At 52.3% G+C, this 11420-nt stretch overlaps 1 long non-coding RNA gene across 1 annotated transcript in view; it reads right to left on the bottom strand.

Annotated features, from left to right (window-relative positions):
* Positions 1 to 277: 277 nt before the first annotated feature.
* LOC110363881 (uncharacterized) overlaps positions 278 to 11420 on the bottom strand; it is a 36719-nt gene continuing 25576 nt past the window's right edge. The window contains exons 3-4 of the long non-coding RNA XR_010475589.1: positions 1967 to 2211; positions 278 to 1529 (exon numbers count right to left, since the gene is read on the bottom strand). This is a non-coding gene — a long non-coding RNA (uncharacterized LOC110363881). The remainder of the gene's footprint in view (positions 1530 to 1966; positions 2212 to 11420) is intronic.

The following is an 11420-nucleotide window of genomic DNA, read 5'->3' as shown; positions in this document are numbered from 1 at the left end:
GGGCCAGGGGGACGTTTCAGCCCAGGTCGCCAGGCGGGCCAGCAGCACCGGGCAGGAACCCGTGCGTCCTGCGCCCAGCGCGGGCCGGGAGCCCATCGGACCTGTGCTGAAACCGGACGGACACAGGGACCCGTGCTGCCGATGAGATGCACTGCATGGGGACAGCGCTTTGTTTATCTATTGAAATACTTTAAACATTAAAATAACCATGTTTTTACACACTCAGAATTTAATAGCATTTCCTTTAACTGTACAAATGATCTCAAAAGTCTGCATCTATATTTTAACTGATTTTTAATGCAGCTTGATACAGCAGACAAACAAAAGGAATAATCATACTGTAATTAAGAAATAATTCATTCACTGTTTTTTAATGTAATAAGTGTTCAGAAAAATCTGAAAAATACAATGCTGACCAAGATACAGTTCAATGTTTGAGATTTGCTTCTCTTACCTAAACAGAGAATTAAAACTCTTGATACTGATTAATCTGGTAGCCTGGCCTGTTTGGCAGAACACGAGTCATCTGGAAACCAGGGGCTGTGTGCGTATGGAACAGAACATAAAGCCCGGCGGGGTGGGGTGACGAGCTGAGGGGCAGAACGCGGGGCCGGGTCACAGCACGATTTGCAACACAAAACGGACATTCAGCAACGCATCCCACTTGTAAAACCTTCAACATACTTTTCTCTCTTCTCCTAATTAAAAAAAGCCGTTTGCATGTATTCTGTTATTCAAGCTATACGTATCTTACAAATGGTTTCTCCACTAGAAATATTTAAAAAGAACACGTTCTTCTCGCCGTGCACATCCTAGAGATAGCGCAGCAAATGCGAGCAAACTGTTACTCGCCGTAGTTACTGCTGGGAACCTTGATGGTTACGGTCCAGCTGGATTTGTTAAACGTGCTCCGCGGGGACCGAGCGCGGAATGAGAATCTCTGGGGCCGCGCGGCAGTGCACCCCTCGCAGGGCTGAAACTGAAATCATTTCACATGACAATTACTTATTACTAATGTCAGATTAACAAAAAGTTTGCCCAAACAGAATACATTAAAACTTGACATAAATCCTCTGGGACTCTTCAAAGCAGCTCCACGTTAGCTCTGTTGTATAAGTCCTGTTTGTACTCATGCGAGCTTGTTTACCAACACAAATGTCTGATAGTTGCTTTCTAACTGTTTTCATACAAGACCAAATCATTTATGTTTTAGTTCATCGTAAAGAATGTTAAAATATTTATTTATCACTTGGATACAGTGAAAAGCAGAATGAGGGATTTCAGTTAACATTTGACCTAATGAGCTTGCAGTTTCCCTCCCAGGTCCCTGCAGTGTTTTAGCGATTTTTGAGCATTTTTTTCTCTTTCCTGGCTGCTCCCCCCACTCAGCCCCAGTGACACCGTCTGCCGGACACGGTGACATATCTGCCGGACACAGTGACATGGTGACACGTCTGCCGGACACAGTGACACGTCTGCCGGACACGGTGCCTGTGCGGGCTCGGCTGGGGACGCACAGGGAGCAGATCCTGTGGGAACACAATGGGAATCCATAAGACACCATTTGTGTGTGTAACATTGCTGCCCGACGGGTCCCTCCCACCCCCAGGCAGGAGGCACTGGGCCCGGCACTGCCCTGGGCTGTCCCCTCGCTGTCCCGTGCCCTGGGGCCGCTCCTGCACGGCCACGGCCATGATGAGACACCCGCTGCCGTCCTGAGCTCAAACCGCTTCCCCGGCCCCTCTGTCCCGTGTCCCGGTGCTGCGCGGCGCTGGCCTCGGGCACCTCGGAGCCTGGGGCACAGTCAGCACAGCTGCCGGAATGGGGAACTCAGGTTTGCTGGTGTCCCCGTGTGCTCAGAGCCCACCCGAGCACTGCCCACGTCCCCCCATTACAGCATCCCCGCCCCACCGGCCCCGTCCCTCCTTCTCCTCCCAGCAAAAAGAAGGGAACAGCTGCTTCTTGCCATTGCACTAGTTTTCTTCTTCTGTCTTCTTGCTTCTTTCTTTCTTCTTTCTTTCTTTCCTCTTGCCAAAGCACTAGCTTTCCTCTAGTGCTGCCAGCCTCAAGAAGACAGTCAATATTGAGACTAATTAATTCCGTTAAATCCCAAAGTGTGACAGTATTTGCACTAACACTGTGTATCGCTGCCCTTCACAACCCGGTTGTGTTCGTGTCTTCGTGACTGACCCCGCTTGCTCGAGGAAGGGGCTTTAAAAAGAAAATGTAGGATATTAGTCAGGAAACCGTGGTACTGACAGTAAGACAAACCCATCCCGGTGTTGCAGACACCACTCCAGCTGTTACATAAATATTTCCTACGTTCTTTCTGTAGCTTGTTCTGCACTGCTGATACCAGAGGGATTTTTGGCTTTGTTTTCAATGCTACCTACAGGCTCACAAAGTTAAAGCTTGGCTCTTTCAGCCCTAATTAGAGTTCACCATTTTGAGTCCTCACCAAACACTCAGTTCCCGAGATGCTGGTGTTTGTTACAGCACCTGCTGGCTGCCCCAGCCCCTGCCCGGGGATCCCCCAGGGACCGACCCTCACCCCACCACACACGCTGCTTCTGTTTGCTGGGACAGGGAAGCTGGCTCTGCAGAGACTCGATCTTATTGATCCGGAACGGACGCGTCCCCGTGAAAGCCGGGGAGGTCGCTCTGCAGGGAGGCTCGCCTGGCGAGCAGCTGCATTAGATCAGATTTGTAACAGCCGAAAACGCTCTCTGGAGCCACTGTACAACTGCTCATCCCTAGAAAGATCAAGCGGCAGTGACTGCTCAGCACGGGAGGCCGGGAGCAGCAGGCGGGTTTCTTGCAGTAGCCGGATACGCCCGTCAGGTGCTGCAGTGGGAACTGCACCCGTTACAAACACCGGCGAAGGTGTGGCTCCCATTGCCACACAGCCTTTGCACATTTAAAAGGTTCTCATCCTTGCGCAGTATTTTAGCTGCTGGATAGAATTGCCTTGAAGTTAAAATGAAAGCCGGTAACAGGGAAATGCCAGTGACAGCAGCCTATAAAAGATGTATGTGCTGGGACTGGCCTCTGCTGGCTGAAGGGGTTCCCAGTATTTACATATTTAATCCTATACAGAGCTAACTATACAAGTTAGTAATCAAGTCCTTTGGGATGCCTTTCCTGATTGTATTAACTAGGAATCCTTATAGTATTCGCCTTTGTATGACTTAAACATGTCGGAGCAGGATTTGGCAGCAGAGTCTTGGCAGCTGGGTAGGTGAGAGTTAGTGTGAGTATCTTACACACAGGAACTTACTCCAAGGAGGTGATTGCAGGGCTATTCAGTGCAGCCCCGTGTATTAGAATCTGGCTCAAAATGTTCCATGCTCTGTACATGCCACAGGAAAACAGCTATAAATACTCTTCAGGCTGTGCTCAAGTACAACAAACAGTAGATTGGGGACAGTTAATTATTCTTGAATGCGACCGTCACAGGAAATCACACCGTTTCTTCTGCCACTTTGACCACAGACAGAAAATTCTATGGTGTGCAATTTTCTGTTTCCTTCTCCTGTGGAGTCACACATCTGCAGCGAGCTCGTCGTGCCTGTCTGCAGCACACAAAATGCTTCTAAAACTGCTGCTTTTAAACTAACTGCGAGAGATCTGGTCAAACCTCATCTGTAAAGCTTCTGTTTCAGCCTAAGCACTGAAACCATCGTTCTTGTTGGAATATTTCAGATGCTATGGTCGAGGTGGCCGGGGCTTTGGGGATCCTGCTGGGGACGGTCCTGCCCACGCGCGGCTGGAGCCGCCGGGCTCCGCGGTCCCCCCGCCAGCCCAGCCCATGATCGTATGAAATACCCATGTGCTTACCGCTAAGGATTCACTTAAGTGCTTTGCTGGATCAGTACCAAAACGATTATTTACAGAGTGCTGTCAAATACATCAGACACCAAGAGGAGACTTTTTCTGATGAAATCCTTTGGCTGCTCAGAACCTCAGCAAATAACATTTTTCAGATAGATAGGGACATTCCATTTAAAAACGTCTCCCTAGACTCAAAATTAACAGCTGCTCCTTTCTTTTGTTTCCTGAAAAAAATGTCCACACCAGGTGATCTGTAAGAGCACAACTCCACAGCCTTTGGGAGCCCAAATGTTACGGTGCTCCTGTGGAGCTTGCCAGGAGCAGAATCAGTCACTTGTAGCCATTAATCTTGAGCAGAATCAGGCCGATAGCACATAGTTCAACAGTTTTGCTCCCACTCATTTGAGGCAAGTTGCAGGCGTGACCCATTAGCCAGTTGCCAACAGTATTACTTTGACAGTCCTACTTCTGTGCTACCCCAGCTACAAGCTGATTAACCTAGTTACGGTATAGCTGCAGAAGACCTTCCTTATTCATGTCCCTTAAGTGTTGAAATAACAAAGTCCTTTCCAACCACAGTAGCCTGTATCAGAAAAATAAGAACTGTTCTTGTGATGCATTTAGAATAACAAAGCAAATATTGAAAGAGAATCTCGAGCACAAGCGGCATCGCGCTCCCCTCGCGGCAGAGCGTGATCAGCCACGGGTGTTTGTGCCTGTGTGGATTTGAACTTGTTACTGTTCTCACCTGATTATGACAGGGAAGCAATGAAGACCACGTAATTTGGGGGAAAAAGCCACACAAGCGGGTGAGGTCTCCTTTGTACGTGTTCCGGACGCCGCGGCGCAGGGCAGCGCGGGGAGCGGAGCGTCGCTGTGCTCCCGAGGCGCAGCCGCCGGCCCCGGGACCGCCCCCCCTCAGCACCTGCAGCGAAACGAGGAGTCCGCGGGGATCCAGCCTCACCCTGCCGCCCACACGCCTCCTCCTTACCCGAGTGGGTTGTTCTCAGACTGCCTGGTGCTACACAGACCTTCTTAACATTTCAAATGTTTTGGCCGTTCGTGTCAATCCTGGACCGCTAACTTTGCCTTGTCTCGTTAGACAGACGTGTGAGTTCACGTGGGTGGGTTAAGAGGCTTCAAAAACTGTCTTTGCAGATGGGTGCAGAAAATGTTTTGGCTTTCATGTGTTTCAGTTCTGAAAGGCGAGAATGTCTTACATCTCTTGTTGCTCAATGTGTTGCATCCTTCCAACTCAGGACCACAGGCTGCTGAACTCTCCCTGTACCTGTCCTTGATGTCCAATGCTCACGCTGCTTTTACCCAAGAAAGCCCAAACCCCACGTGCTCCGGGGAGGGGAACTGCCTGGCTCCTCGCCACCGCCCGTGTGCGTTTTGATGGTGTTCATGGCAGAGATTAGTGAGAGGACGCGGCTCTGTCCACCAGTCACCCTGCACGCCCTGTCCCAGCCAGGGGCAGCTGGTGGAGCATCGTCCCCTCCGCAGAAGAAGGCACTCGGGAGATGAGCGCGATGGACCCCGGGCACGTGCAGGACCCGCGGCCGGCCCCTGCCCAGGAGCAGCGTGAGCCCACGGCCAGGTTGCTCAGCAGCTGGCAGCATCGCTGCACAGGGAGCGCAGACCGCACGGCGCTCGGTGCCTTTGGTCACACCTCCCAAAACAAGCTTGCTCTAAACACAGGACTGAGCAGATGTCTTAGGTAATATTTCTGGAACAGTTACAGTCACCTGAAATGTTTTTCTTCCCCTTGCCCAAATTCATCCCTGTCACCTCCGAAGAATCACTAACGTACTTTCCTTCTCTTTACAAATTGGAGACAGATTTTCAGAACAGCCTGTTCACGCAGCTTGAGGAAATGACTGAAGTGCTTGGCCCATTTGATCCAAGGCAATCAGTGCGGTGCCGAGAACTTTAAGAAACTTCATGCCTAATGAAACACACATTTCTACCATTTATCGTGTCTTACACAACTGCATTTTGGGCAGAGTTTGAAGAGCTGGGGAGATCATACATGGTGTTGTGACTCCTAAGCTCCTCCCTAAAGCCTGGCCCAAGGCAGCCCTGTGGGCAGACCAGTCTGCCCAGTGCACAGCTGGGAGGAGCTGGGACGGGCTGCTGGCCAGGGACGGCCACCTGGTGAGGGACCAGGGCTGCGGGGGATCCACGGGATCCACCGAACCCACGGGCCGCTGCGGCCGCCTCCAGCAGGCCAGCCCTCCAGCCGCTCAAACACCGCTGCTTCAACGGGCCGAGGAGCTCAAACAAGCATCGGAACGCTTTCCTTTATCTGCAGTTTCTGACATCACTGGTCTTTGTCCGAGCAGGCACAGCTCTTCCTCAGTACACCTTGGAGCTCATTTAAGTTCTGGTTTCCAACCCTGCTACTTAAAGACCCCATAACAGAGCGAACGAACATCGCAGAGGAAAGATGCGCCACGGCTCAGCTGAGGCATGACTGAGGGCTTAGTTAGGCTGTGCTGATCGTGGTATGAGCTGCTCTGGGAAGGGAATTGCCCACGGGAAACTGCAGCAAAACTGCACAGCTGTATGACGGTGTTACAGTGCAGGTCACAAAAACGCTGATGCAATGTCCTGGAGGTGTAAGATTTTACACAATTTACTTCTTAAGCAGATTTTCACTGCTTATTGGACACTGAGGAGTCCATTCTTTCATCATAAATCTATTATGTGGCTGAAGAAGCAGTCTAAGGTGCCCTAGACCTTTATTAAAAGCTGAGGCGGTGCGGTACACTTACTCCTGCACTAGCACTTTGTGTCTCTCCTGAATCTGTAGGTAGCAGCACACACAGACCGGGGCCCGGGATGGAAAACCCGCTCGGGCAGAGCCGGTCTGTGCTGCAGGGTGTGTGTGCAGAGCGGTGACAAAGGACAGTTGTGCAGAGCCGGTCTGTGCTGCAGGGTGTGTGTGCAGAGAGGTGACAGGGGACAGCTGTGCAGAGCCGGTCTGTGCTGCCAGGTGTGTGTGCAGAGAGGTGACAGGGGACAGTTGTGCAGAGCCAGTCTGTGCTGACGGGTGTGTGTGCAGAGCGGTGACAAAGGACAGTTGTGCAGAGCCGGTCTGTGCTGCAGGGTGTGTGTGCAGAGCGGTGACAGGGGACAGCTGTGCAGAGCCGCTGTCACAGAGCCTGCTGTAACACAGGTGAGCCAGCGCCACACGGTGCATCCCCTAAACCCCATGACAATGCACATAAGGAGAACCAGTTTTCCTGATTTTTGCCCTTTAGTTCCCTTATCCATCCTTCATTCTGAAAACCTTTGCAATTTGTGATCCAGACCTCAGCAAGCCGGTGACCCAATGCACGAATGCCAACGGCCAGCTGTTGAATCTGTCTGTGCATGTTGCACCAAGATACCCTGCATCACTCCCATGCCAAGTTCAAGTCATTCCTCCTGCACCTTGAGTCCCCTCTACAGTCTTTCTGGAGCTCCCTGCCTGCCGTACCCGAGCACAGAGCTCTTCCCGCAGAGCTGCCCGTGTCCCTCGCACAGCAGGGCCAGCTGCGGAAGGGACAGCGTCCGTCCCTCCTGCTCTCCCCGTGTGGCCGCTTTGCTGGCCCTGCCCCGGGCAGGACCCGCGCTGTGGGGCCAGCACCCGCAGCCGTGTCCCCGCTGCAGCCCAGCACGGACGGGCACAGGGGATGTGCCCGCGGGCTTGTCCTGGGCAGGTCAGTCCAGCCTGGCCGGGGTGTGCTGCTCGTGTGCCCTGTCTGAGAACTGCCCCGGCTCCTGCAGGAAGGAAGAAGCATGCTGGTGTAATACATGACGAGGAAAAATAAAACAGTGCATCCCCAAGGGAGAAACAGTAGAGATGAAAAGTATTTGGCAAGGGAAACCTCATGCAGATGACCTGGAAAAGAAAGCCATCGGCAGTAAAAGGGCTGTGACGCGCAGGTGTGGAGGGACGCCTCCCCTCCTCGCCTTTTGTTTGCTCCAGCTCCCAAGAGCAGCGATGGGAGGATCGCCAGCCAGCCCGCCGGAGAGCTGTCCCACAGCACGGGCACGGCTGCCGGCAGCGACAGGGGCGGCTGTTCCGCGGGGACACCCTGGGGTGACAGCCGGGGCGGTGACGTGACAGCGGAGCCACCGTGGCCGCTCCAATCCCAGCTCCTCTGTGGGGAGGGTTAAACTGGCCGTGGCTGTTGACCAGAGCCGCTTGTGATGATGGGTTTGTGGTGTGGCATCTGTTCACCAGACACGGACCTTGCAGCCGCTGGCCGGGACTGGGTGCTCAGCACCCCGCTGGGGCCCACAGCTTTCACCTGCAGACCCGAAGGAAAAGCCACGCAAGGGCACAGTCCCTGGTCAGCACCACCCTGCCGCCACGGCAGTCTCTGGCTGTGGGTATCAGCCGCCTTAAACCTCCTATTGGTCTCAAGGTTTATGTTTTTAAATTTTCTGTAGAATAGGAAATAGCAGAATGCGGCGGGGCAGCTGATTGCTGGTCTGTGTCTCACTCAACCAATAACGATGTTATTGACTTTAACATTTTACATAACTGTAACTGGAACCATATTGTCCAAAGCCTCCTTGTCAGACCTGATTATTGCTCATCATGTGATGTTCTGGGTGCTTTCATAAACTATTGTTGCGAGTTCACTTGGGGAGTCCTTTGTGCTTCTAAATTATTGGCAGATGTCTCATTTTTCTGAAAAATCAAGAAACTGGCAGCTTTAATAATAATAATAATAATAATAATAATAATAATAACATTTTTCTTGTTGTTGTTGTTACTGTAGCTCCCAATTATACAAGAAAAACCTTCAGTAGTTGCATCTATTAGCATTCTGTTGTTTTCCAGTTTTGCCCCTGAGGAGCCCCTTCGTTCGGTATCCAGCGCTGTTTTGGAAGCACAGACCAGAGATGGCGTCTCCGTGCAGCCGGTTTGCGAACGCCGCCGTCCCGGCCCGCGGGGCCCGCGGGGCTGCCTGTCCCGCTGCCTCCAGGCGCACCAGCCTCTGCTCCTGCCATCCGGGCTCCCTCCCCGCCACCTGGGCCCTTCGGCTGCTGGAGCCAGCTGCGCATTCGGAGCTCTGTTAGCTCCTGCACAGCTGCACTTTGTTCATTTTGATGAATTCTGTTTCAGGACTTTTATTCCATCTAGATGCAAAAATAAACTGATGCAGCGTCATGTTCTCACCTACATGGAGTCAACCTGAATACGAACTTTCTGGTCTAGTTTGCACCAAACAGACAGCTGTCGCTGAGCCTCAGAGAATATAAACCTGTTGTTCTATGATCTTCCTTGCAGCAGTTCAGCCCAGGCAGATAACAAAGCTGGTCCAGCATACTGAGGCACACTCGACATTTCTGTCAGGCTGGTACATTCTGTGACCCCCTGCAGCGCCCACCCCACCGTGCCCATCAGCTTGTGAAAGCGGAGGCTCGGGGGGGTTACGGATGCGAACCCGCCGCAGGGACTCAGCGGAGCTGCCTGCTGGAGGATGAGCGCTCTGTTGGCCAATCCACAGCAGAAGGCTTGCGAAAACACCCACGTTGCAGAAAACACAGCTTAAAAGCAAAGTGGAATTCCCTTGCGCCAGAATCTCGGTCAGGTGTCTGACAACCCTGTTCACGCTATTTTCTGGGAAGCCAGGAGTTTCAATCGACTGCTCAGTGCTTCCTTCCTCTGTACGTGTCACCAGCAGAGCGCTCATCGGCAGCGGTTCTGCGCTCTCAGACACAACCCCCTTTGGTGTTAACGAAACAGACTGAACCAGAAACACACAAAACTCGTCTGTTTCAAACGGATTGCCGCTGTTCAGGTCCTGCCTCACCACTGAGCTCCCAGCACCTCACATCTGTACTGTCTGCTGAGCGTGAGCTGAACAGAGGCGGGTTTAATGTGGCAGAAAAAGACACAAAACCCAAAACAAACAAAACCCCAACAACAACAAAAAACAGCAAACAAAACAATCCCCACACAACAACAACAACAACAAGAACACCACCCCAACCAACCAACCGACCAACCAAACCACACAAAACCAAGATGCTTCCAGCCTTTTTAGCCCAGGAGAAACAAGTTCAGAAGAAATGCAAAGGGCGGATGTCCCAGAGACCACAGCACAGCCAAGCAGGTGACCTTCCCCCTGGATGTCAATGACTTTACCCCAGGAAAAGGGAAATGGCTGCACGATTTTTGGCAGCTGAAGAACTGAGACAAACTCCAGGCTGCTCTCGCTGTCTTCCTCTCGGCAGTGGTCGGCCCCTCGGCGCCGGGGCCGCCGTTCCCCCCGCACCCCACAGCCCCACAGCCCGGTGTTCTGTACCACACGGGACAGCCGCGCACAGTGGCCAGTGCCACCGCTCCCCCTGTGCCCCACAGCCCGGTGTTCTGCACCACACGGGACAGCCGCGCACAGTGGCCAGTGCCACCGCTCCCCCTGTGCCCCACAGCCCGGTGTTCTGCACCACACGGGACAGCCGCGCACAGTGGCCGGTGCCACCGCTCCCCCTGTGCCCCACAGCCCGGTGTTCTGCACCACACGGGACAGCCGTGCACAGTGGCCAGTGCCGGGGCCCCACTCGTGTGTCACACACCAGTGCCAACGTCCCCCCGGGTGTCCCAGCGACCTCATAAGGTTCTCCAGCCCTAAAACTCTGTTGTCATAAAACTGGACTCGAGTGCAAGGAGAAAACTGATCTGAACAAACAGGAATGAGGCTGGTTTATGTATAAATAATTCTGTCAGACCTGGAAACACAAGCCCATCTAGTATTACTAGATCAGTGAGCCGCATGACACACAACAAGGCAGTTGGAACTGGCTGGCTTCACTCTCCGGTGTAACTGACGAGCACAGAGACAACGATGGACGGGAAGGGCAGTCTGAGAGCGAGATTCTGTGTCTTCGAGCCTCTGCAATCTTCTGGGCTCTGAGGGCTGTGCAAGGTCCAAGCCATCTGTACTTCGTGGTGGAACACAGCCAGGCCTGAGGAACCAGAGACCTGGTTTCCAGAAGGAGGAATCAGAGTAATAGTGCTGAAGATAAGATTGAAGTGTTACCCATGTTCTTCTTTGGAAAAAGATGTAAGAGCTCAGAACAACGAGCTGAAAGGAATCTGTTGTTTTCACCAGTGCGAGAGGTGAAGAATCCCAGCGTGTCTCCAAGGTATTGAGCAGGCCAATGTAGTATTTCTAATTCATCTTTTTCTCCGCAAACTAAGTCTCTTTTCCACAAACTCTCTGCTCTTATTCCATCCCTCAGCAAGGACATTGCAAATCCATATTAGCTGCCTATTGGGTAATATGGGACATGTTGCCTCCATACTGTGTTATCTCTCTGTCTATCTGCAAGGAGGTGCCAGGTTCTGCCTCGTGTTTATGGGCTGATTGTTGGCTTCATCGTGTTGACTCACTTGGCAAAGCAAAATGTGATTCCTTATCCAGCTCTATCATCTTCTCAGCCACGCAAGAACGTTTCACAAGCAATCAGTTTCAGGGAATGCTTCCAGTCGTTTTTAAGGGTGGGACTTATTGATTTTGGATGAAATTAAAAGTTTTGAGAGAAACATGGGGGACCAACAGCTGCAGAGACTATAACAGGGT

The sequence above is a fragment of the Columba livia genome, chromosome 12 (assembly GCF_036013475.1).
Source record: "Columba livia isolate bColLiv1 breed racing homer chromosome 12, bColLiv1.pat.W.v2, whole genome shotgun sequence".
In the NCBI taxonomy this organism is placed as follows: domain Eukaryota; kingdom Metazoa; phylum Chordata; class Aves; order Columbiformes; family Columbidae; genus Columba; species Columba livia.
The sequence above is the reverse complement of the archived record's forward strand: the minus strand, read 5'-3'. Positions and strand labels throughout refer to the sequence as shown.